This window comes from Nasonia vitripennis, chromosome 2 (genome assembly GCF_009193385.2).
Source record: "Nasonia vitripennis strain AsymCx chromosome 2, Nvit_psr_1.1, whole genome shotgun sequence".
Classification (NCBI taxonomy): Eukaryota; Metazoa; Arthropoda; class Insecta; order Hymenoptera; family Pteromalidae; genus Nasonia; species Nasonia vitripennis.
In genome coordinates, this window is record NC_045758.1 from 26,237,902 (window position 1) to 26,265,302 (window position 27,401).

At 50.4% G+C, this 27,401-nt stretch overlaps 1 protein-coding gene across 35 annotated transcripts in view; it reads right to left on the reverse strand.

Moving 5' to 3' along the window:
* LOC100121536 (arrest) overlaps nucleotides 1-27,401 on the reverse strand; it is a 296,681-nt gene that overhangs the window by 134,817 nt on the left and 134,463 nt on the right. Inside the window, exon 5 of one of the 35 annotated variants that reach the window (XM_032596773.1) lies at nucleotides 579-779. The exons of 33 other annotated variants lie outside the window; for them this stretch is intronic. The gene's annotated coding sequence lies outside the window, so the exon portion shown is untranslated. Of the gene's footprint in view, nucleotides 1-578; nucleotides 780-7,240; nucleotides 7,414-27,401 lie in introns of those variants that run through there. One more of the 35 variants, XM_031924677.2, reaches the window with a different exon arrangement.

The window sequence follows — 27,401 nt, forward strand, 5'->3', positions numbered from 1 at the left end:
ACGAGAAGAAGGAGGAGGAGGAAGAGGAGAAGGGTGGTTCGAGTGCTGCATGCAATTAAACTTTCATTCTCTCCCGGTCTTAATTTACCCGTCGAGCTTGAGTATCGAAGTATTCCGAGAGAAAACTCGATAGTCTCTCTCTCTCTCTCTCTCTCTCTCTCTCTCTCTCTCTCTCTCTCCTGGCGCTGTCCGTCCACTATAGGTGGATAACGAAGCGAGCGACACTTGAAACACTGTGTCCTCCTTCTTGGCTCTTATCCGAAATGCAGCTGTGCCCCCCAAGACGGAAGGCGGAGGATATAATGGAGCACGAGCGCGAGTGGAGCTTTTTATAATCGGTCGACCTGCTGGTGCAGGGATAACGACGTAATTCCAGGCAGAGACTCTCTCGTTTGTATTTCTGTTCTTTTTTTCAGCGACAAAGCCTCTTGCGAGATATTTTATTTCTGGCATGTGTACAACCTTCATATGATACACTACTGCTGTATTATTGCTCGCGGCTAGTCGACGAATCGGCCGGAGTAATATCGAACGTCATACCGCGAATAGCCCGCGAATGGAATTGTTATTAAAATTACCGTTGAATGTTCTCTTCGTCGTCGGAGCATCGCCGAGCGACTGTAGCTAAATATACAGGGCCGAGCTTCTGGTACCTTATATAAAATTCGTTGATTCAATCAATCGGCTATACGTCGCCGTATCTATGTACGATCGATGATCTTTTATTGCAAGACGGCAACGATGGAGGGGGGTGACCCAGTTCCGTAATTGCAGGGGCACTGAAACAATACGCTCATTACACTCCATACTTATTAGTCCATTGCGCTCATTAGTCCAGATATTAAGCGAGCGCGCCGGCATTGCGCTATTCGAAATCAACAGCCGAGCTATTCGCTCCGGCGCTAATCGTTTTCCTCTCCGACTACTTTATTAATAACCCCCACCTCTTCCGCTCGCTGTGTAATCATCGATCGCATCCATAATTCGCCGCGAGTTTATTCAAGACGCCTTTGTCCGCGATACGAATCGGCGCTATACAGCAGCTTTCCATAGAGCTCGGACGTCGGACGTAATATTTTGCCCGCGCGCGGCGGCAGCGATTCGAGATTCGCGTGACTCTTTCAATTTCGGGCTCTGCCTTCCAGCTCTTTATTTTATTCCGCGAATGCGCAAATTAAAGCCAGTGATGACCTAGTAAAGCGTGTATACACACTGACGCGGCCGCTGTGTTGTAACAGAGTTGTGAGCGCGCAGAGCAGAGGATCGATGGGCTAATGTACTTTTCGTGTTGGCGCGATTACACGCTTACACGCGTCCCGGTACAAATGTTCGCCGCGTCGCGCACTCGTGCCATTTATCGGGCACGTGAAGAAGTTGCTTATACGTGTAACCGATCCTCGAGCCTGATAACTCGCTCTTATCTCGGCGCTCTATTAAAAGACCGGATCTCGCCGAGGATGACGTAAGGCGAGAGTTTCAGTGTTTTTTCAACTGATTCACTGTACTTACAACTATCGTACAGCAGTTGTAGTAGTGCAGGACAACGAGTTTGGAAGCGAGACAAATGCGGCGCGAATCAATTCCAAAGTCTTGATCAGTCGAGCAGATACATAGCGAATCTGGCGTTTAATTAAGAACCAGTCTCGCTCTGCAGAGCAATACTCCCGCTGCTGCCGCTGTGCAGCGTCTCTTTTCCGCTACTTAATCGGTCGTTCGCGTCTGGCCCAGTAACTACGGAAACTATGTACACGGAAGAGCGGAACAAGTATCGTGTGCGTTCCTCCTTTTCTCTCTCTCTCTCTCTCTCTCTCTCTCTCTCTCTCTCTCTCTCTTCTCACCTCCGCAATTTCTCCGGGGCTGCAAAGTGAGCAGACGGAATTGCCCGCGCACGCGCTTATACACATACACGCGCAGCTCGAAACCTATGCAAACTCGTTCGAAACTATGTAAAGCAATGCTAATCCGCCGATAAAACCACCGACGTCGGCGAGGGCGCATCGGTGTATGCCGTATAAGGTCTCGAGGGGGTGGCGCTGGGAAAGGTCGAGTGTGTATACATAGCGGGAGGGATTTCGAGAATTAGGCAGAAATTTTTTCCTATACACCTTGTACACGCCGCCGCGTCGAGTGGAGATACGCGGACGAGCTCCAATGGCAAAAGGGATGAATAATATTTTCGCGAGGGTATACATATTTAAATTTCACCGTGTATATGGAAGGCGAGGGTCGATACGTAATTTTTTTCGCGCATCGACAGTCGAGCGGTCAATATACAACAGCGCAGCGAGATGGAATCTTCCGCGCGCGGCACAAAAGACATTATAATTTCACAAGAGAGATAGGCGTGTATGTGTGTGTTGAATACGTCTAGCGGACAGGAAATCGTACGAGGCGATGACGGTCGCGGCAAACAGCTCTCTTCTCTCCTTTCTTCGCCCGTAGCTCCAGACAAACTCGAGAGCCGGCTTTGTTCGAGCGGCACTTTTCTCTTTCACGCAACGAAAACGTCGCCGGCAGCAGCGGTGCTTAGATTTTCCATCGCGAGGGAAAAGCCAGTGGTAATTTCCCGCGATTTGTCGTCTGCGGTGTACGACGTGCTCGCTATCCGTCTGCCGCTGGCATGTGGTCTCTCTCTCCGGCATCGAGATCGAAAAGTAAATTGATATGAACGAAGGGGTGGAATTTCAAACGGGGAATAAGTTATCGGTGACTAATCGCGATATTTAATAAATGTATCTCACGCGAGAAAACAAAAACTTTCGCCGTAGATTGAATGGACTTTAATTGCTGTATATAACTCGTCTGTATAAGAGCGAGAAGAAACGAAACAAAACAAAACTAAAGTCCCCGACTGAACATCGATAAAAAGCCATCAATTTCCCATAATATCGCGAGCGAGCGCGCGAAAGTATCCAACTCCTCGAGGAATAGCCGGAACTGCTGGAATATAGCCGCGCTCGCGCTGCAGGAAGGGGAAGCATTTAAAAAGTTCGCCACTTAGCGTAGTTCTTTCGCGTGCGTAAACATTGAGAACTGCCCTCGCGCCCTCGAGAGTGGCATCGTTATAACGCTGCGCAGCACCGCCGGGTCCTTATATTCTCTCTCTATCCCCGATGACTTTTTCGCTCTCAGCTCGTGTGACTATATGGCTTTTCTCTCGCGGAGTGTAACACTTGACCCAGATGCTGCGCACACCGCCGGACGATCGATCTCGGGGAGAAATTATTTCGTGTTTGCGGAATAACAAGCTATACCTGCGAACGATCAGCTGCGTAAGGCTGCGTGTTAAAAAGCTCCGGTCGTCGTCGAGTTTTTACGAGTTGCCCATACTCGCGCGGTTATACTCAAAAGAGCTATTTTCGGCTCGCACACAGACACACAGGGGCAGAACTTGGCGGCGCTTTAACTCGCATATGATGAAGTGGCCATTACCGGCTCGGAAGATCGTAAAAGTCCGCTGGTAATAACAGGCGTAGCCAGCAGCAGCTAAGTCTATCCGCGGTGGTGTGGTCACCATCAGGACGGAAAGCAGCCGCAGCAGTTATAAATTCGCGAAGGGCGCGGTACACGCGCGCCGCGCGTAAAATTATGTTCACGGAGCTACACGGGCGGAGGATAAGCCATTGAAGCGGCTTAACGCGTGTTTCGTCGATGCCGAGAGTGCGCGCCGTTACAACGTCGCTGCAGCTCTTTCGTTAACCCACTTCGGGATTATGGTCATGGACTTTAGAACTTGGCACTTGTATAAACAGCTTCGGCGCGCGGCTGGAAGCGCGTTATACTTGTACGGGCTAACGATAAAAGCTCCTATCAGTCGATACATATACCTGCAAGCTGGGCAACTTTGCCGATGGGAGCTGGTTATATATACGCTACTGCAGCCGCACAGTGCCGCCGCCGATCAACTTTACAGATTTTCCGTTTCACCGTTGGCTCGTGATAAAAAAGCCGCCGGTTTTTGCGCTGGAAAGTTTCGGAACTTTTGCGATTAAAATAGTTGCACTTCTGATGTATTATATCGCGTGGCAGAGTTCGAAGATGAGATTGTTGAACGATCGGTTGCTTTAACTCGCTTAGGGCAGCACTATCCCAAATGAAAGCCAAACAGCAGAACTAGCCGGGCTCTAATCAGACAAATTACAAAATACATTCGCGTAACAAGGCGGCGACAACTCGACCACACCGCGGCGCGAGATATATACACCCCGCAGTCGAGAGGGGTCTCTTTTGTTATTGCGCAAGACATCAAAGTAGCGTCCGGAATCAAAGAGAACTTGGCGGAGGGAGAGAGAGAGAGAAGGCGAGAAGGAAAGCACAAGACGCCGAGTTTACGGATCGACGAGAGGATGACGAGGTGTGCTGGATACGCTGCAGCGGCCGGAGAGCTCGTTAGTCGGATTGCCGGCGGTGTGCAGCAGCGAGCCAGTTGTACAGCGTGAAAAGGGTTCGCTTGTTTCGCCCAACTGAACTGACATACATCCAGCGGTCCGTCGCGCCCTATGTGTGTATAGAAACGCGCACGACGTCTTCGCCGACTCGGAAGACTCTACCGACTTCGGGGCTGTTCATCTCGATAGGGACGGACCGGATTAATTACTTAATTAGCTGGGATTAATGCGGCCGCTTCTTGGAGAGACCGAGCTTATATACCCGCTTCCGAAAGGAACTTTGACGTTGTGTATACACATTATACAGCCCGCAGGCCATCAATTACGAAAGTTAAATTTAAAATTCAGAAAAACACGCGAGCGAGAAATTTTTCGCGCCGCGCGCCTAATTAAACACACAACCGAACTGCGGCCAGCAGCAGCAGCGCGTCCCCGGCTAATTGCCATCCCCATGCGAGTCTTCCATCACTTTCGCTAGCGCTCGGCCTTCGATCGACCGCTGCTGCTATAATATATGTATATGTATACATATACGGGGGCTCGCGCATACATTAACGCACAGCATCAGCCGCTGAACGAGGCCTCCGTAATTTTAATCAACAAATTTCGGCCGCGACGATTGCACCGCGTAAAGTCGAGCGGCCTGATGAAAGTCATTAGCGGACACAAAACGCTCCCCGTGGAGCAGTAGCTACCTCGCGTTTATAAAAAGCGCCCCTCTTGTCGTCGTCGTCCGCATCGGAAAATTAGCATGCGCGTAATTATCAAACTGGGACGCTGGCTTTGTTTCCGGCTTTCTTATCGCTCTTCTTTGCTAATTGACTCCGATGATGATAATGCTCGGGAATAACTACGTCGAAGGGATAATAATGCGAAGGGAGAGGGACGTTTTTGTGACAGGGAGGACGCATGAATATAACGCTCGTCTCCGAGCAGCTTTTCTCTCTCTCTCTCTCTCTCTCTCTCTCTCTCTCTCTCTCTCTCTCTCTCTCTCTCTCTCGTTCTCGCTCCAGTATCGATCATCTGGAATAATTCAGTTGCGGTAAAATTGTTGGTTATCCACTGAGGTACTATTCTCGCGCAGGGTGACTGACTCGTCGTTGTATTATACAAGAATTATACATAATTCCGACTCCGGCTCGTGTGAGCATGAATTACTCATAGATGGAAAGTCGAGATTGGTCTGTCTCGATCACTTGAGTATTGAATTAACAATATTCGTTTGCAAATTCAGTAAAAAAATCCAATCCAAGCATCTCCGAAAATAAGTCGAGCACAGCGCAGAGTGGAAAAAAGAAAAGCCAGCAATGGCAGCGCAGCCTCAGAATTTCTGCAGATCCCCGTCGGTGTAAGACTCTCGGCAACGAGGGTCGTACAGCCACCCCCAGAGGCCGGACAATGACTAGGTTCCTCCGGTCTCGCGCTTGCTTGCTTGCTTGCGTCTGGCTATTTGCCAGCTCTCGGCGGCACATTCCACGTACCTAGCAACGGCCTGGACGTTTGCCGCCGCGCTATACAACAAGTGAACTTTGCACGGCCGCCTCGCATACATTACACACGTAGTAATGATAGAGACCACTTGGCGAGTGTGTAAACGTTTAGCTCGGGCGCTTCTCGTAATGGCCGTAGCTGTAAATTGTTTCCCGCAAAGTTGCCGCGTATATAAGAAGATTGATCCGACGAAGTAGTAGTACCAGCAACGGCGGCAGCTGGAGTTGAAGGTAAGGAAAGCCGGGAGGACGTACAAAGGAGCTTAAGCACGCGGGGGTTAATTTATGCGGCAATCAAGTCCGCGCGCGAAAGCGACTCTTGTTCTCGGCCTTTGTAGCGGCATTTGTTCGAGCTGCGAGTTCCAAACACGCGGGCTGTGAGGGTAGAGATAGAGAGAGAGAGAGAGAGAGAGAGAGAGAGAGAGAGAGAGAGAGAGAGAGAGAGAGAGAGAGAGAGAGAGAGAGAGAGAGAGAGAGAGAGAGAGAGAGAGAGAGAGAGAGAGAGAGAGAGACAGCCTCCTAGGATACGAGACACCTGCGCGCGTCGACACGTGCTGCGCCGCTGTGTAAGCACGCTTATGAATACGATTACGATGAGCTTTATGGACATTGCGGTCATAAATTTGCTGCAGTACTGTGGCTCTGCGGGCTGAGAGGGAGAACGAGCCCGGAGATATCTCTCCTCGAGAGGAGTCCCGCCGTATGTTCTGCGAGAACGCTTGGAAGAATCGAGGGGATTTGCGAGACGGCTGTTTATTTGTTTTCCCGCGAATCGTCGTTATCGACCCATTTTGCAAACGTAACGCGAACTAGCAACCTGCACACACGGCCGGAGCGATTAACATCTGTATAGCTGTGTAGTGATGCACTTGGCGCAATATGCGCGCATAGACGAAAAAAAGCTCGACACAGCGCCACGTCTACGTGTTATTTTTGTATATCGATTAGCGAAAGCATATTGCGCCGTTTGAATAAATAATGCCTCGGCCCGACAAACATTGACCGTTGAAATTGAATTTCGTCGAAATTGCACACGTGCGCGAGCGCGAGTGAGAGAGCTGCAAATAAATTTGCCCAAAATATTCATGATACGAGCGCGGCCCGACTCTCTCTCCGCTTGGCGGCGCTGTAAATAGAAAAATTGCTTTTTTACTATTAGCCCTTCCGCCGCTGATGCATCGATAATAATTTACGAGGCAACTTGTTCAGTATTTCCTCCCAATAATAAATCGTGCATTTTTTAGACAAGAAAAACCTATTGTTGTCGTGCTCCTCACGAAGCGTAAAAAGTTGCCGACGGCGAAGCTCCTCGCGAAGCTTTATCGCTTATTATAATATTCTCGCGAGAAAAGTTGTACATACCTGCGCAGCAGCGGCTTCACAAGTTGACTTGACCGCTGTAGCGGTAGGGCGCGTTTGGTTCGTTAGTTATTTGATCGACGTGTAATTACGCGAACGACTGGCAGAAACTTGCTTGTTTCGCAAAACGGCGATAATGACCCCGCGGGAAACCTTGTTGTTGTTGTTGTTGTTGCTGCTGCTGCTGCTGTGCCCCGCGCGTCTGCATGTAATTATGAACGATACAATTAGCCGGATATCCAGGGAGCGAATTTGCGCGCTTTTTTCCGGCTTTTTGTGTTCGCCTCGCGCGATCATTTTGTTGCCGGCGGAACGGACTATTTCATTTCTGCGAGCCCCGAGCTTTGATGCTTTTGAAGCCCTTTTCCGGGCGCACGCGCTTTTGACGCAGCCTTTCACGTTACTGCTGCTGCTGCTGCAGCAGCTGCTACTGTCTTTGACAAATAGGAGAGAGATTTTTTTCGCGTCGCTGCGGCAGCTTTGTGCGAGCGCGGCTCCGTATGATTTTTCAAAATCAAAAGCCAGCTATGGAATCAATGAGACGCGCAGTGTGTCCGCGAGGGGATATTCAAAGAACTCGTTTTTCGCATCTTCGTTATATTTCGATCCGTAATCTCCAGATAAGCCATCGCGCGATCCCGTAATTTAAAATTTAAATACTCCGAAGCAGCGACGATACAGCTTATCCCTCGGAATCTAAACAGCCCGTCTTTCTCAAGAGAGAGAGAGAGAGAGAGAGAGAGAGAGAGAGAGAGAGAGAGAGAGAGAGAGAGAAAAAGAAAGTCTCAGCCAGCCGCTATGCGCGAAGTCTCGAGTCGAGTGTAAAATACCGAATAAGCAGGGAACAATTTCTTTATCTCCCCTCGACTTCTGGCGTATATAGTGAGCGGAGCACTTGCCAGGCGCGCGGAATCTCGTTAACTCGGGAAATAAATGCAGTTTGAAAGAGTTTCGAGAGAGAGAAAGAGAGCGAGGGAGTGAGTGAGCTCGACTGCGACGACGTGCGGCAGCTCTCTCGGGTTATAGCGCCGCCGGATTATATGCGCCACGGAGTCTTCGTGTCTCTTGCCACAATTAAGTGACGCGAGTCGCTAATTGCGTTGCCGCTGCGGCTCTGATAATTCGAGGCGCGTGCCTGGCACGGGGGGGAAACGCTTCCTCGTCGCACGACGATTGTCGCGCGCGTGTCTGACGCTGCGGGAACGTTACTACTCGCTCTGTTGATAAAACTCTCGCGCTTGCATAAACCTCGTGGGAAGTTGAGCGGGGACGACTCGTGTTTACTCTGTCGCTGCCCCAGTGCTCAGCTAGTAAATGGGTTACCTTCGCATTCGGTACTGGAACATCAGCCGTAATTATATCCCCATCATCGGTCTCTCGAAAAAGAACCGAGAGCGACGGGATTTCCAACCGGTCGATCCTCCTCGTCCGCACCGAATGCAAAGCGACGAAGTGGAGCAGCAGCGAATGTGGGTCGCGAGTATTTGGCGAAATTCGCGGGAATTCGGCGGTGTATAAGCAGCTCACCGGGAGCAGCATGCAGGACGGAGAGGTAAGCTGCGCTGCGACGATGATAAATAGAGCGGCGCGCAAACTGCCAACATACCGGAGCAACACTGTAGCTCAGCGGCACCTCGGCGCATACCGATGCCCGGCCGCAGCGAGGCCGGACGTGCCTCGTGGTGTACAGCGGTGGCGGCGGGCCGTATATACACCGGCCGTCCTCGGAATATCTAGACATCGGAATCTCCACCATCCAGCGCGCGAGCGGCCATCCCCGGCGTCCTCCTAAGAACGTGTTATTGCTGCGGCGCACATCTCCGCCGGCAGAGGTAGAGAGTCCAGTAGTAGTCCTTGCTACGACGTCGCCGCGACCTTCTTTCTTTCCTTTTTTCCGCTCTGGATGTAGTATACGTGCGCTACCACTCGCTATCCCGCGCTGGGCCCGGGGGACATTAATATTTTACATGCCATTGCTGCCTGTTGTCTTTACTGCCTCCGATGAGGGTCGGGAGATGGAATGGCGAAGAGAGAGCGAGCGAGCGAGTCGGCCAGTGATTGCGCGAGCGGAATCTGATTTTATGACGGGAATTGCGCTGAATGATTTATTGCGGATCGCGCGATTGCGCCGGCCGTACTATGGATGCCTGCGCTGTAGTTGGCTTTCTTTATCGGAGAATTAGATAGACCGCCGCATGTGTACCTGTATGTGCGTACACGCTTTTGGAAAATGAAAGAAAAATAACGTAGCTTCGGCAAACAACAACGCATCGAGGGAAAATCCATCGGTGAATTTTTACAAAACACGCGCACTCGCCGAAATAATAAACGCCCCGGCTATATCTGTCCGTCAACAAAGTCGTAATAACAACCTTCGCCAACGGCATTTATCGGGCCAGATATTCCGCTGACCCCACCGCGCTGACAAAGAGAATTATTCAATTTTTCTATTTCCAACTCTATATGTATGAAGCGAGAGAATATGCATCACGACCCCGCATGTGTATAAAGCCGGAGCGATAGAACCGGAATTCGCAAGCATGACTATTGTTGGACAAATAACAAGCTGCAGAAGCAGCAGCCCTGCGTGCTGGAAGTTGCGTTGACCGGCGGTGTTTCGGGCCAGCTTTTCCCGAAACTATTCGCTCTTTCTCCCTCTCTCCATCATCAAATTGCAAAACGTTATTACGCGGCAACACTGTATGGAGAGCGCAGTGGCGGCCGCGGAAGTCGAATGTTTATATTGGAAAAGCGAAACTTTTCGAAACTCGCGGTACACCCATATACTCCGCGCCGCCGAACTTCCTTCCCCCCAGCGGTTTTTCAGTCAGCGCAGCTTTCAATTATGTTGATTTTCGTTTTATTTCCGACGCCGCCGTCATTTTCCGAAGGGCTGCTGCTGCGCTGCCGCTGCAACAAAGGCCGAGGAGGAGCAAAAAAAGGAACTCTGGGCAGACAGCCTTTGTTGCGCTCAACTGATGGACACGACGTCGGAGCAGCGGCTCCATATACTGCTACACACCCTCTTTTTCTCGCGCGCGCGGGTGTCGAGAGGAGGACCCAATTCGCGCCCAGGCTCTTTAATTCTCTCCTCGCACTACGCACTCAGCTTGATAAAACTCCGGGGCGAAGAAGGAGAATACGTCGACCTTAAATTAAAAAAGGTCTCTCAGTCCCGCTACGGCACCCTCGTGAACTTTTTTCGTGCACGTGTCTGCGGAGGGGGGGGATAGACTCGCGAGATTAAAACTCGGAGAGATGCGATCGGTCAGATACAGCGGATGCGTAGATAGACTCGCACAAACACACACGGGTCCATGTGTGTACGACTGTCCCGTGATCGCCGTTCGAGCGGAAGAGACCGGGAAAATCATATGGAAAAAGAGTCTCGTTCCGAGATTGGAAGAACGAGGTGATGCTGCTTTTTTTATTAAAACTTCGCCGAGCGTGAACCGATCGATCTCTCGAAGTTAAATATCACGAAATAAAGAGGGACTCGTGTGCAACGCCATCGCATCGATTGAAACTCGCGCATAATGTAGAGGCTCGTGTCGGTGCTCGTAATTCAGGAATAAACAGACCTTGAACGAGCGCGTTCTGCAGGCTCGCGATAAATTTTGCGATAATTGTATATTCGAACGCGACAGCGCCAGCGACGACTGAGGCAGAAAATCCATTTAACGTTTGACGAATCAGTGCATCAGGCTCTCTCGCGCGCTGTCGCCGGCCGTCCTCCTATTGAAATCCCGGGTAATCACCGCTCGTTCATAATGCACTAATCGTAATGAAAATAAGGGGCCGACGAGTATAAGCGAATTAAAACGCCATGCAAAATGCTTCGAGCTTCTAAAGAGACGCACATGTACAGCTCCTATCGTGCCTGGCTGCCACTCTCGTCCAGCGCCGCTCGTCCCACGGGATATGAAAGGGAGAAAGCTGCAACCCACTCGCGCGCGCGCGCACGGGGTCGGAAACAAGTTCCCCGAAATTACGTATTTACGAGACACAAAACTGGCCGAGGGTCCGAAATGTCATTTAATGCCCGAATCTCTCCTAGAGCGAGAGCACACCGAGGGACGGGGAGTCCGGTGGTCCGGCTGTGCTGCTTCTCTCCTCGACGTTTATGCCGATTCGTTTCGCACGATCGATCCGCACGGCCGAGTGAGTAGGAAAAAAAGTGGACGACGGACGAAATAAAATGTTTCCGTATCCTTGGACGGCGATACACGTGAAAGCCCCAGTGAGTACTATACACTCGGTGGATTTTCTTTTGTCGGCCGGCTCGAGCGTAATAAAGGGCTCTTTTTCTCTCGGATAAATCATTTTTTCCCGCTCGCCGGAATAATTCCCGCTCGATCATGGGACTTGGCCTCGTTACGCCTCCGGATTTATGTATTACACGCCGATGTACGCGCATAAGGAGATTTGATTTATTTTTCCGAGCTCCGCTGAAGCGCTTGTTTTCGCACGCTCTCGTATTTTTTTTGTATTTCATGTACCGCCGGCAACAAAGCGCGCGATTTTTCATGGAAAAATAACGGCTGCATGAAAATCGAAAGAGTATTGAAAAACGTATTGTTCAAGCTCTCGACTCCGCTCGATGTGTGCATTGAAATTTTAATATAAAAAGCACCGAGCGAGCGAAGATTCAATATTGATCGTGCTTGATTACTCCCGTAACCTACATATCCGACACTCCAGAAAAATACGAAAAAATTTTTTTCCCACGGAGCGACAAAAAAACCGACGACACAAAGATAATCGCAGCAGCAGCGAAGCTCAAAAATTCTCTGCCAGCGCACAGTGGTAGTATTCTCTCGGTCGCTGCTCGCGCGCGCGCCGGCGTAATCACGCGATAGCGCGGCTAACCAGCGTGTAGGCGCAATCTAAGCCGGCGCGTGCAGCGCGGAATAGAATCGCGAGGCACGTCCCGGCAACGGCAACTGGGTCAGCGGGAATCAAATGGTTATTGTCGTGCGCTCTTTCGGAATAATCCGTCCGCGGAATTAACGTTATATTGCGGCTGGACGAAAGTCGCGCGCAAGCCGCTAACGCTGTACTATCGTTTGTTGCGTTTACGCAGCACATGCGTATGTTAGCTGTATATAGTGTGGAGAGGAGAGAATTTTGTTGACGAGCGATTGCTGGACGCTTTGTTGTTTGCGCTGTGTTTTAATTGACGTGACGGCGCGTTCTGATTTTCTTGGTTTTCAGAGGGGGCTTTGTTTCGTTTTTAGATTCAGGCGGGCGGGTTGCCTAATTATTGCGATTTGATCAACTCACGTGCGCACCACACAGCGCGGAAGAGATTTTAATAAACCACTGTGCTTTTGACGAGACTCACCTGAAACAGAGAGAAAAGAAAAACGATTGTTAAATTCAATGTTTGCGTGAAAATGGAATATGGAATAGTACAGAACGTTCACGAGCACGCTGCGGCGATATCGTTTCGCGATCGACGTAAATTTTCATATCCGCCGTTAAGTTTAGTCGGAAGCGAGCTCTCACGTGTGCATCGCATTCGACGAGGCTGTGCAGGCTGCAGACGCATTATTTAAAAATTCCTCGAGTCTGGTCTGTTCTATAACGATCGAGAGAGAGCGCTCGCTCGCGGAATGGATGGCAGCAATCGATACTCCAACTTAACTGTCCGATGGGTTTTCATGGGATTCTTTCAGTCTGCGCGCTATATATCGCGTTACATCCGCTCGCTTATACGTACATGCGACGCGCGTGCAGTGCGTATCCCTATAAAAAGCTCTCGGTTTGGATACGGGCAATTGAGCGAACGACGCCATTTACGAGAGAGAGAGAGAGAGAGAGAGAGAGAGAGAGAGAGAGAGACTCGACGCTTGAATTTATAACGTTATTACCACAATCTATGCGTCTCTCTTAAGCGCAGGAGACGGGAAAAAACTCGGGAATTTCATACCGCGCGCATTATTTCACGCAAGATTAATTTTGCTTTTCGCCCTTTCTCTTCACGGCGTCTACATCCATAAATGCATGTAGGTATATATACTCGCGCGCACCTACTATACACGGAACTTCTGCCTGGTAAAAGCTCGCGCGCACGAGAGAGCGCAGTAATCTACCTTTGCCGGCGGTGCTGCTGCTGAATCGATCGACAACGAAAATACTGCGCGGAGACACAGAAATAAGCTACGCGTTATATGCGCCGTCGGCTATTTGCGGCGCTGCAACTTCCGCGAAGAGCCGCCCCGACAGTTGCGCGAAAAAATATCAACTCGCTCGAAGGGTGTGAGAGCGAGCGATAAAATTCACGACAGCTCGGCGTATCGGCGCTGCTGATCGTCGGAGATAAGCTCGAGCGCGATGAAGTAAAACGATTTCCACCGAAAGGGCTTTGTTTTCGCGCAAGGAAAGCAGCGGCGGTGTACTGAAACCCACAGCGTGACTGATACTCAGCACTTTGTGTCCCGCGCGTGTGACTACTGCGTTAAAACTGTCGTTCCTCTCTCTGTCGCGTCAGCGGTAAAATGCTCTGCCGCGACACGACGGAGACAAAGCTACACCATTATAGCGGTATTTTTTACGCGACTCTGGATGGCACACACTGCAGAGGCCGACTGAAAATTACACGAGGCCGGCCATGTACAGTGTCGCATGCAAAAAAAATCGCCAATTACGCGACGCTTTCCTCGGAAACCCATTGATTACGGCTCCGCAGCTCGCGCTTTCCTCTATCCCCGCGCGCGCTCTGATCCTCCTTTTGCGCACGCAGGGGGATTATGTATTTATGCGCGGGCCGTGTGTTTTTGAAAAACAGGGCTTTGGCGTGACGCCCTGGCGTCGATCGATGAGGCTTAAACGTTATTATTCACGACGTTGGCGGCGAGCGCGCGCGTTTTGAAAAATTGATAATTTGCCGCGACGATTTCGCCGGGGAAAGAGCGACGCGAGTGCGTGTGTACGAGCAAAAACGCTTTTTACATTTCACGTTCTCGTGAATTTTACATGCGGACGTTCCTTTTTGGAGAACGCATACTCGTCATTCGCGAGCTTCGCAGAACGTTTGAGAAACAACAAACATTTATTTTTTTTCTACGCACCAATTAGGGGGGAACTGGTCAAAGCGTTCCGCACGCAGGACCATTGACGCGGCGGGCAGCAGCAGCAGTGTATTAGTCAACGACGTGGACTAATGGCCGGCGATTACTCTGGATTTGTTGGGCAGCTCGATCTTACACGCGCGGTAAATTAGGCGCGGACGGCGCATCGCTTTGAACGTCGTCTTGGTCGTATATACGCGTGTGTGCGGAGATAAGACTAGGTCGTGTAGCTACACGAGCTCGCTTATCGATCTTGTCGATTATGGAGCGTCGCTCGAGGGAGACTGAGCGATGATTGCCGGATAAAGGATTCGGCTTTTTGCGAGAGGAGAGTATAAGGGAGATGCGGCTGACGCGGGCGCTCTTTGTTTTGGCCGCGGAAGAGCGTAATGATGAGGAGAGTTATAGAGTGAGCGGTTTTTTCCGACGACGGTTATGTTGTAGGGGATGAGTCCTTTATCGGCGCTGGATCCTTGTCGTGTGTGAAAATAATTGGATGCGCGTATAGGTATACGGATGATTTATTTATTCGTTGTAGTTTAGCTAATTTCTTCGCGGAGGAAGCAAGCTGGCTTTAATTAATATTCATCGCCGAGCAAAATGGCCATTCGAGCTGCGCTAAGTAAACGAGGGAAATTCGAGGATTAACGATCGTGCGCGGGGCGAGAATCCTTTCTCTCTTATTCTCCAGCCTCGGCACGGTGGGGCACTCGTTAGTTACCACTCGGGGCCTCGGCCCGATAAGGACTTCCCTCTCTCCATAGGAGGTTATCTCCGAGAGCGATAAACTCGGACGGAACAACAAGTCGAAGGTGCGAGAGGGAGAGGAGAAAAGAACCGTGGGCGCGACGAAGAAAGCGTGCGCGCGCGCCGGACGCGATTGTTTGCGGAAGAGAATAAGAGAGCGAGAGCTGGGGTAGAGTGGTAGATGGCTGATCGGACACCGGAAGGAGCTCGGAGGTGAGAGAAAGTTCGATTTAGAGGGTTGACGTTATTACGGGTCAGTGGTCGGTCGGAGCTGGAAAGTATAGCGGTCCGGATCGTTGCCCCGATGTGGACTCGCCTTTGAATCGTAATGTAATTACTTCGGAGCTGGTTTTCGCAGGAGATTAAATGGCCGAGCATCGCTTTGTACCCGCTGTATCGAATTATGAGAGTTTATTCTCGAAGTCGCTCGGAAATTCGACAGAACGTAGTTATGTTTCGAAAGTCCCGAAATCACGAGCGAAATCAGATAACAATCGATACAGCTCCAATCCGTCTCTCTGCAAGCAGAGAGAGAGAGAGAGAGAGAGAGAGAGAGGGGAGAGATATTTTAGATTTATATGTTTTTATTGTTGTACATTATGTTTTACATATTTAAATAGTAAAAATACAGATAAGATCAAGAATTGTTGTGTAACAAGTGATAGTGTGAAGAGTAAATGGAATGAGGTGAAATGAGATGGATGGGTGTGTATGTTTGTGTCATGTTTGTGTGTTTTCCAATTTAAAGAAATATGATTTAGCTGTTTGTTTAAAGTGTGATATGGATAGTGTGTTGCGAAGGTGAGATGGTAGGCTATTCCAGAGGCAGGAAGCACTGATGAAAAATGAGTTCCTCAGCGTCTCCGTTCTGAAGGACGGGATGTCCAGGGGGGTCACCTCACCCGTTACAGGCCTGAGCGCGACGTGGAAATCAAAATAGGCTGATAGGTAGATAGGAATGGAGGTATTGAACATTTTCCTTAGAAAACAGGCCATGAAGTATTTCCTACGTCCGGCGGTGGTAAGCCATTGCAACTCACGCCTATAAGGGGAGATGTGCTCGTCCCTCCTTACACCATAGATATAACGGATCCCCGTGTTGACAAGCCTCTGCAGCCTCAAGTCAAGTTCCTGTGTCAGGTCACCGTAAGCCAGTGAACAGTAATCGATAATGGGAAATAGGAGTGCTTGCACCAAGTGTTGGCGCAACCTGAGGTTAGTGCTCTTAGACGCTAAAAATAGAGACGGTACATTAAAGAGTGAGCACGTTTACAAACTTGTGTAACGTGCTCTTTCCACGTGAGTTTGGAGTCTAGCACCAAACCCAGATTGTGCACCGATGATTCGTAGTCGACCCGGGCTCCCCCTATATTTATATAGGTGTTAGCAGTAGTAGGTAGAGCATTTATATAGTAGGGGGAGCCCAGGACGATTGCTTGAGTCTTAAGGACATTAAGTTTAAGACTATTTGATGCAGCCCAGCCCATTATCCTCTCGGCGTTAGCACTCATCCTGACAGAGCAGAAATCAAGCTCCTCGATGTGGCATTGGCTGTAGATCTGCAGGTCATCTGCATAGATTAGATGGGACACATCTGAATCTAGGCAAAAACCAATATCATTGATGTACAACGCGCACAACAGGGGGCCTAAAACTGACCCCTATGGAACACCGGTGTTTAATGGTAGAAAAGTTGAGAGCTCGTTGTTGTCACCAATGACAGCCTGTTCTCTTCCCGTAAGGTAAGATGCAAGCCAGCAGATAACCTGCTTGGAAAAGCCGAAAGAGAATAGCTTTCCGAGTAGCTTGACGTGACACACAGTATCAAACGCCTTGCTAAAATCAAATAGAAGTAGCAGAGTGACCCTCCTCCTGTCTATCCCAAGCCTGACATCATCAGTCAGCTTGATTAAGCCAGACTGCGTACTGTGGCCAGTGCGAAAGCCAGTTTGGAAATTGCTGAAAGGTAAAGTCTTGTTTCAAGATATTCAAAGATTTGCTTGTGCACCAGCCACTCTAGCGCCTTGGGCAGGAAACAGAGTAGAGAGATCGGACGGTAGTCAGTTACAGTTGTTGGAGAGTTAACTTTGTTTAGTGCTCTTACGATAAATGATTTCCAGGCTGAAGGAAAGCGTGCCTCGCTCAGAGACAGGTTAAAAATTTGACAAAGTAAAGGAGCGAGTATTGGCAGTGCTTTGGAGATTACAACCTGTGGGATGCCATCGCTTCCCTTGGCCTGGGTGTTAAAGTGTGATACTGCAGCCGACACATCCGACTCCGTGATAGCCCTGAAGATAAAGTGTTCAGGGAGATCCAGACTCTCCAGGGTTTGCAGATACTCCTCAACAGATGGAGCTTGAGGGTCGTTTGAGATGGAGCTAAAGCGTTTGTAGAGAGCATCTGAAGAAAACCGAGCAGGTGAAGGAGATTTAGAGGTAGTCATACCAAGATTTTCAAGCTCTTTCCAGATCTCTGCAACGTCGGTCAAGGTAGACAAGCGTGAATAGTAGTAATTCAGCCTGGCTTCCTCAACCTGTTTATGAGCGTCGTCCCTTGCAATTCTATAGAAGTATAGATCCCAAGGTAAACGACATCTGCGAAAGCGTTTGTAGAATCTGTTCCTTTCCGTTAAAAGGTCACGAAGAGCCGCGGTAAACCACGGGTGACGTTTACGTCCAGGTGTCACAGTCTTTAATGGGGCAAGATGATTTATGGCCTTCGTGATGTGAGCGTTAAGAATGGTAATGCATTCATCAAGTGATGGCGTGGTGAATGATGACCAGTCACATGCGCTAAGGAAGTCCCTTAGCTTCTCAGCACAGATTCCTTTGTAGTTTCTGTAAAAGTATGTAGCAGGTACGTGGCGTGGAATCTGTACGTCGAGTGTGGCCGTGATAAAGTCATGTCCGTTGATGAAAGGAGTGTCTGTCTTCCAGTATGAGAGCAGGCGATCCTGCTCATCAATGAAGCATAGGTCAAGCTAGGTGTCAGAGTCCTGTCTGTGATGGGTTGCACCATATGGCACAGAAGTGAGGGAGTTCTCATCAATGAAGGTCCTGATGAAATTGGCGTCTTCAGATGAAGAAAGCTGATCGGCATTAAAGTCACTCATAATGACCTTCGTGGAGTAGTTGTGCATAAGTGTTGTTAGTTGTTCAATAAAATTAGATCCCTAGATAAAGGGTGAGTGAGGAGGACGATACACAACCCCCACGAATATGGACGATACTCCTTTAGCTGTGATTTCACAAAAAAGATACTCTGGCTTACCCGGCTTGCCTGAACATTCGCCGTCAGATGACGAGATGACGCTAGCCGTCAATGAAAGATGACGAGATAACGCTAGCCGTTAATGAAAGATGAATGTAGAGGGCCACACCTCCACCGTTCCTGTTTCTGTCCCGTCTGTGCAAGGTGTAACAATCCAGTGAAGGGATGGATGATATCTTGTCACTTAGCCAGGTCTCAGTTACAGCTATTACATGAAAGGGGGGACGAGTGGACAAGAAGAGCCTGATCATCTCAATGTGACCCGTAAGGGAATTTGCATTGAAATGACAGACTCTTAGACCCTCGGACAGAGACGTTTTAGAGGCAGATGTGGATGAGTTGGATGATTTAGATGGTGGTTTTGGTGGAATGATATGTGTGTGTCTTAGTGTGTGGTATCCATGCTGGCTGTTGGCGACGTACGGGCTAAAAAAGCCTCAAGATCAGCGTCTGTAGAGATGATAGTGGCCCGTTCGCTGTGCTCGCCAGAACGGATGTAGACTCTCCCGTCCCTCACGAAAGAGCGGCACCCCCCCCCCCCTCTTTGCCTCCAGCCTGGCCTTTATACGCAGCTTGTGAATGTCTGGAGGAAGCAGCTCGTTTGTGTTGATAAGTCCCTGGTGGTTTGGGTGGAGAGCTCTCACTTCCTCCAGTAGGGCAGCATCCAGTTCGCTAGTGTGGAGTTTGCGTTTCCTGGCTTTGGCCACGATGATGGAGCGGGCCAGCGCACTGGAAGAGAGAGTGACATCTAGAGGTGGTAATCTGCTGTCACCTTGCACATTGATGTTGGCTGCGTCAAGTCTCCCCATGATCCTGACGGTTGCCACATCCCGCCTAAGGACCGTGGGATCCAGTGCAGCCAGGACGGTGTAAGCCAGGAGTTGCAGTGATGTCTCCTGGGTCTAGGCCAGGCCAGAGATCACCACCACATTATTCGCCGAGCGCTCCTGCCTCCTCTTAACTTCAGCCAGCTCGCTGCGGAGGTTGTTGATCTCTTCAGAGGCAGGAGCAGTGCTGATGTTCTGCTGCTCTGTGGGTCTCCTTGACGACAGCTCTAAATATTGTGCCTGCAGCTCAGAGATGGTGAACTCAACATTGTTTAGTCGAGTCTTGAGTGCAGGCAAGTCGTCAAGGGCTTTGAGGCGGTTTTCAAGGGGGCCAAGCCTTTTCTCAATTCGTGAGACCCTTTCAGACACGGTGTTTTGCGCCTGAAGGGCCTCACTCTGGATCTTTCGAATATCATCCAGCGCCGCGAAAATGTCCTTAAGGGACGTCTCTATGGACGTCGCCTGTATTCTCGCTAGCGAATGATTCCTGGAGCTAGCCAGAGATGCGGGTGCCGATTTGTTTTTGTTCGGCGCACCCGTTGCAGGCGTGCCCTTGGCAGATGTATTTGCCGCCGCTGCTGCCGCTGCCGCTGATTTCGCCCTAGTCTGCGTGGTTTTGGGCGTGACGGTGTGATACTCCACCGCGCAAGCAGCACAGGCAAGTGTGGCAGCATCCCTCACCATTATGGACCTAAAGGTGACGCATTTAGTGTGGAACTGCTGATTACACAACTCGCAGGTCATTTTTCCCCTAGCTGTTTTATTGCAGTGTGCACACGTGACGGGCAGTTCGACTTAGAGAGAGAGAGAGAGAGAGAGAGAGAGAGAGAGAGAGAGAGAGAGAGAGAGAGAGAGAGAGAGAGAGAGAGAGAGAGAGAGAGAGAGAGAGAGAGAGAGAGAGAGAGAGAGAGAGAGAGAGAGAGAAGAGAGAGAGAGAGAGAGAGAGAAGAGAGAGAGAGAGAGAGAGAGAGAGAGAGGAGAGAGAGAGAGAGAGAGAGAGAGAGAGAGAGAGAGAGAGAGAGAGAGAGAGAGAGAGAGAGAGAGAGAGAGAGAGAGAGAGAGAGAGAGAGAGAGAGAGAGAGAGAGAGAGAGGAGAGAGAGAGAGAGAGAGAGAGAGAGAGAGAGAGAGAGAGAGAGAGAGAGAGAGAGAGAGAGAGAGTTGTCGCTCGGGTTTGATCCTCGACGATCGACTTTTAATTAAAGGATATCAGTGAGGTCTAGCTCTCTTAGCTCGACGCAGCAACGTCAGCTTTGAGCAGCAGCAGTACCTCGCCGCAATAGCGTCAAGTGGTAATTACTGGGCGTTTAGATAGCCTCCTCTGTTTGCCTAAAGGGGGAATTAGCGGCTTAATAAGTGGCCCGCCGCCAAGCCAACTTCCTTCAAGAACCGATCCTCGGCGCTGATTCTTTGAAGAGAGGCTATACGCGCTCTATGTATAGAGCGCGTTATTTGCATCTGTAATTTAGTTAGCCGCTAGTGTCGGCGAGCGCGCGCGAGGATGCAAAGTGCCATTGTCGCGGGGACGAGAAGTTAGCGCGCGCGGGGATTCCTGCGAGAGCAGTATAGTGAAACACGAATGCCGCAGCGGCGCCCCCCAAGGGGAACTCTCCGATTATTCTCGGCGTTTTACTTATCGATCGAGCGAGCTTTTCAATATTAATCCGGTTATTATCGTTTCGACGCCCGGAGCGCGAGCGCCAGGGAGAGACTAGAGTTATTTCACTTATATTTGAGGAGGGGTTTTTCGAGATATTCCGATGGATAAGAGGAAGGCAGGATTTTTCCTCTCGCTAGAGCTAGAGAGAGATTTCTGTATCTGTTACCTAACGCGATTACGTCGCGTGTCTAGATTGATTCGATTTCCGCCGAGATGAACTGATTAATATTTTAATCCGCACCGCAAGAGAATTCTCCATTATGCAGCTCTAAATACATCAAATTGGATTTCCAAATTTCATTAAAAAACTCGCGGAATTATCGCAATCATCTCGCAGCGAGATTCATTAGAATACACGTATATCCCGAAAACTTTCTGTTTACTCTACATTTTACACACAAACCTCGGCAACGTACGCCGCTGTAGGTATAGCTCGAACAACAAGCCGGGAGAGAGCTCGAAACTAATTTCCGCAGGGCGTTACTTTCCTCTCTCCGCGCCAAGGTTGAGAGGTCGCTCTCGGAATTCAAAACAAAGACAGCAGCAGCGCGTACGGCCGGCGCAACAAATAGGAGTTGCGCGCTCGGCAGCGTGTGAGTACGTGTGCTCGCTCGCAGTTATTTCTGCAACTGGCAGCACAGCAGCGAGCGGCATCGATTGATATCAGGGTCGCGAAAGCAATCTCGCCGCAAATAGCGCTCGCATTCTCGCTACAATCGACATGTGCCTGACCTACTACTCGCATTTCTGATTGACTCTTGCCTATAGCACGCACATCCCTCTCGTACGCGTATAATAAGAGGTTTTCTTTTTACGCAGCGCCGCGATAATTATCCGAACGCGAGTGCGAGGGTATATAGGGGATATATTCGGCCCGGTCCCGCAGCCTATATTCGATCCCAATTAGCGTGTATAGAGAGAGAGAGAGAGAGAGAGAGAGAGAGAGAGAGAGAGAGCCGCGTTGAAATATCATCGCGATGATCGCGCATACGTCTTGATATGCCCTCTGCCGCCGCATCTGTAATTCATCTCTCTCGCTCAGCTGTATGCGCAACGAGTTAAATTCGGACGAGCGAGAGCAAGAGATCGCGAGATTTAGGTGCGGAATTCGTCTTCCCGGCAAGGATAACTCTCGCGAGCGCCCGTATACGGCTTGGTTTATTTTAACGCGCATTAGGAGCGCGTATATTGGGACATTAAACACGTATATGGGCTGTGTTATACAGAGAGCAAACAGGTCGCGCGTATTGGAAGAAGCCGGTGCTGCAGGTGAGAGAGAGAGAGAGAGAGAGAGAGAGAGAGAGAGAGAGAGAGAGAGAGAGAGAGAGAGAGAGAGAGAGCCCCGGTGGAATCCGCGGAAAATAGTGGGATTGCGTCGTATAAAGCAGTCGGCGGCTGCGGGCGAAAAAAGGGCCGCCGAGGGGAAAGCTCGCGACGATTTTACACACTGCCGAATCGCATATTTCCAATTCAATCTGCTGCTGCGGCGGCGGCGTCGATCGAAGGAAAAGCCATTATTCTCCACGAGCTACACTGGAGGAAAAACGAGCCTCGATAGCATTGTATGTGCTACTAGCCGCGCACGACCGCGAAATATTACCTGCGCCGCACTGATGCCGTGTGTTATACGTACACACAAAGCTGATCCACAGACTGAGCTGTGTATACGAGGGAGGACGTAGCCGGTAATCGCGCCGGATGTGCGCGCGGCCCCCGCACATCTTTCTCTCCAGGAGCGCGTAATATTTACGAGCGTCGCGCGCGTCTTTGCCTGTCTCTCTCGCGACGGATAAATCTCGAGTCATTTTTCGCTCCGAATCGCGCGTAATAAAAGCGCGGCGAGTTTTTATTTACGAGTCCCTCTCTTTCTCTCTCTCCATTATTATGGTCGCGGCTTCAATTTGTTCGCGTATTTATCGGGGGAGAGCCATATCGTCCCCCGCGAGAGATGAGTTATTAAATCCGGCGGAAAGGAAAGACGTCGACGCTGCAGTCGGATGCGGATGTGCCTCTGTGTCGTACAAATAAAATACACCGCGGAGGAGAGCCGTATCAATTCGGTATAAGCCGATCAGGAGAAGAATCGCTCAAAAACCGCTATATCTACACTCCGCGAGCTTCCAGCTCCACAAACGCTCTCCTCCGTATCCGGAGCAATCATCATTCATCCGTTTATCCGAACGCGTCCTGGTTTTTTCGAGCGCTGCAGCATTTGCGCGGCGCGGATAAAAAGGTTAACGTCCACACGTCGTCAAAGAGACGCGATTCCCCCTTTGCATTGTGTGCGCGGTACGTCTCCGTGTGGGCTGCGGCTTTGTTCCTCGGCGCGGCACTGTGCGCTATAAATGACGAGCCGCGCGCCGAATGTGATACTGATTGCTAGACGGAGCGTGAAATTATAATTGTCAGCACGGGAGAGAGTGCAGAGGAATCGATAATTAAGTGACGTCCGTCCCTCTCTCGCTCTCGCGTGTGCACATAGTCTCGCACGCGAATATATAGAGTAAATACGCGTATAAAGGCGCCCTTATGACCGATGGCAGGCTGCCCGGCGAATCTCTGGCAATTAACGGTGTCACAGAAGCATGACGCCTTGCGCGCCGCGAGATACGCTGCTTTTGGCGAGGCCGCGCTGCGACCGATATTCGCCCTTTTCATGCCCGCTGCTGCTGGATGAAAAGTAGAGGTTATATGTATACTGTATAGCGCGAGGCTTGCGCAAGTCGCTCGGAACGCGAACGGCGCGCATCTTGATATTCTTGACCTTGATCAATGGCGCGTTGTTTGTGCTATCCTATATACACACTCGTGGCGCGGGCATCGGTTGACACCGCTGATTCATTTACTGCTCTTGTTCTCGGCTCGTTCGAGATTCAACGGATGTGACTGATCGATTGAATCTTTTGTATCGAAAAATTGCGTATCGATCCGAAATCTTCTTTTTCTCGCAGAGAGAGAGCACATCGAGGAAGCTCCTCGTTACACGGCCAACTCGACCCCAAAAACACAATCTCTCCTAATCCTCTTCCCGACCAGATCCAACTACACCAATTACCTCCGACCCAAAAGAGAAGAGAGAGAGAGAGAGAGAGAGAGAGAGAGAGAGAGAGAGAGATAGAGAGAGAGAGAGAGAGAGAAAAAAAGAGAAAGGGAACCAATACACCGAAAGGGGGAGAGTAGTGAGAGAGCTTCCGCCGAAATCGGCCCGCAGGGCGAAATCTGGTAGAAGCTAAACAGAAAAAAGAATTACGCGTCGAGCGAGCGAGCGCGATCGACCCCATTTGCATTATTCATTCTGCGAATCCCGGCCAACTCTGCGCGCATCATCCATCCCCCCGTATATAACGCACTGCAGATTGGCGGAAGAATCGGCGGGGGAGTCTCGACGACGTCGGCGCATTGTCGGGCGCGCGACGACAGGCTGCTGCTGCTGTGGCCCTATTATGCGCCTGCTCAAAGTACCGGTTCGTCGTCGTCGTCGTTGTCGTCGTGCTCGGAGCTGATTAAAATCGTAATGCAATACGCATGTTCCGCGACACAAAGGGCTCCGCGCTATAGCATGTGCTCCAGCCCCGAAATCCTCCCTAAGACGGGAGCCTGCTGTATCTCCGTACAACGTCGTAGAGCTCTGTGTCGGGAGGAAAAGTGAGAGAGATGGGAGCGCCGATACAAATCAGGGGAGCCCGAGAGCTAAACAAGTTTAAAGACTCCCGCGTCTCTCTTTTGGGTAGAACGAAGAGAGCTGTACACTGGTACAGTGTGTGTGTACTTTTCTCGACTGATGGATAAATAATAATAGGAAATTTATCAGTCTAGAGGCGCAACCGGTATCGAACCGCAGGAAATAGATAGCGTGTATAGGCTCGATCATCGGTGATAAATCAAGAGGGACACACGCAAAGTCCACGAAGCTGCGCAGCGTCTTTCGTTTTCAGCGGGACAAACTTATTCCTGTGCAACGGGCGAGCTTTTTCCTCCTGCGACTTATCGATCCAGCGGCGCGAGAAGCTGAGGTATACGTGTGTACGTGCGCGGCAGAGAGCCGTGTGCGCGTGTGTGTAGGGTCGAGAGGAGGAGGAGAAGAAAATTCATTCTATTCCCCCTTAAATCAGTCGAAAAATACCGAGAGAGAGCGAGCGAAATCGAGAGCAAGACTCGAGCGTATAGGTACATACAGATCCGAGAGAGAGAAAGTGGCTGGGGGTATCGGAGAGAAGCGAGCCGGTACAATTGATTATTTGCGCGATTGAAGTATTGGATTTTTCGCTTAAACAGTTTGATGAAAAGTGTGCGCTATTTTACTATTGGAGAGAGGAGTGAGGGAGCAAATTAATACCGACGAATTGGCCAACTATGTAGCACTGTGTTTGACGAAACCAATCATCGAATTTATCGAGTATCGATACGACGCCGTGTATTACCTCTTTTTCCATTGTAAACTAAAGGTTTTAATCAGGGATATATTGTTATACATAGATAGACGAAATTGAATTTTAATTTCGGATTCGTTATTCGATTCGGGAACACAATTGCATCCGATATAATGACGCGTTCCTCGAAATCAATTATCGTTTCTACACGAAACTATAAAATAACGTTAATCACGATTCTTTCCGCCGCCGAGCGAAACGTCAAGCCCTTCCGACGAATTAATCAGCAGTGGGCTTTTTCCAGCGCACGTACGCGTCGAATAAATCAGCACCGCCCACGCATTATTATCAATTAGCCGAAGGCGAGGGTTGTAACACCCCCGCAGTATGGGGAGAGAGAGAAAAGCCCGTCGGGTTCCAAACGCGCAGAGCCGCTCAGCACGACTATCCGTCATTCATGGCTCAATACGCGGGCTCGCACGCACTGAGAGCAGCTCCACAGGAGCGTCGTGGTAATTAATACCGATCTTCGTGTATACAGCGAGCTTCGGACCCAACGCAGCGTCAGCCGCCACACGCGTATACAAATTGCTGCGTAGTCGTAACCCTCCTCTCCCCGTGCAGTGCATATACTGCGCATATACAGCGGGGGGACTCGTGAGACACATTTCGAGCCTGCTGCGTTATTAACTGTGTCTACGTCTTCGTCGTCCTCGAGGAGAACGGCGGCGCTTACGCGATAACAATTCGGATGCCGCGCGCTCGACGACTCCGCTCTCCTCCCGATGACAGTGACACATGGCGGGGCAGACTGCGCGCACTGCTCTATTGCTATCTGGCCGTGCGTGTGTCCGTGTCGTCTCTGTGTATGCCGCATGCGGCACACGTGCATCGGTGTGCGCCGAGAGCTGCATATGTCGAGAGGGTCATAACTCGCTAATTACCATCGGGGCTGCTGTGTGCTAGCTTGGCTGGCGAACGCTTGCGTAAGAATCGCCGCAGTCGTCGTCGTCGGCAGCGGGGACCAGCTCGTTAGCGGACCACGTCGTCTGACGCTCGCGTCGTCTGTTTTGCTAAGCGGGACAGCGAGAGATTGAAACGCTCGCGGATTGAGAAAATGGAGAGGCTGCGGTATATAAGGGTGCATCGAACTGCTGGAATTCGGCGAATCCGCGGAGGGAAACTCGAGATTCGGACTTTAATTGCTCGCGCGAACGATTAAAAAAATACTTGCTAAGCTCTGTGGGTTGTATGATCGTGCATGCACGTATAGCTAGACAACTCTAAGAAGGTGAGTCGGCCGCCACTGGTCTAATTAACGCGGCAGCAGGTCCGCGGTGACACTGACGTATCCGTCTTGTTCCGTCTTCCGGCTCCGCGGCGCGTAATTCGTGTATGCGGTTCGCAAGACATAGAGCCTCGCCACTCGTGAGCGAATACGCAGAGCGTAGCCAGAGCCGCAATGCAGTAGCGCGGGATATATCCTAAGACGGAAGGAAACCGAGTCGAACGAATTAAAAGTTTCGTGATACGATGTAAACCGATCTGCGATTCAAAAAGTCAATGCAAGAGGCAAAAACACCTGATCAAACAGTAAAGGTATAGAGTGGCGGAGAGCTACTTATCTCCGCTGTATAGAAACACGTTGCACACAGTCTGTGTACACAGTATCTCGCGCGCGCGCTTGCGAGCTTTTCAACTAAAACTCAAGCAAGAAACTTGAAACTCAGCCGCGCGCGAGCAATTTGCCTTTGTCTCTAGCGCGGAGATAACGATAATGGCCGCGCATTTATCGATTCACTTGTACAACGCGGAATTCTTAAGTGACGCCGGAGAACTTGCGGCGTTGGGTTGCAGCCGCCGTGTGTCACTGGCCGTATACACGCATACGCAATGCGGATACACCGAGAGATAGCCTACCTCCCGCGAGTGCGCGGGGGACGCGATTACCAGCCGAAGAAACCCTCGAAATGGCTCGGCGGCTTGCTCTCTCCTCGAAATTCCGGAGAACTTCTTTCGCAGCTGCGGCTGAATGCCTTCCTTTCTTGCCGCGGAGCTTTCAAGGAGAAGGGTCGATATCACTAGCAGGCCGCCGTTGCTTTTCTCTTTCTGCGCTCGCGCGCGCGACTTGTCATTGTCCGAGTGATTTACGGACTAATTGGAAAGCTCCGTGTTCGCCGGACAAAGGATTTTGGCTCTCGTTCGCTTGCTCGCTCGTA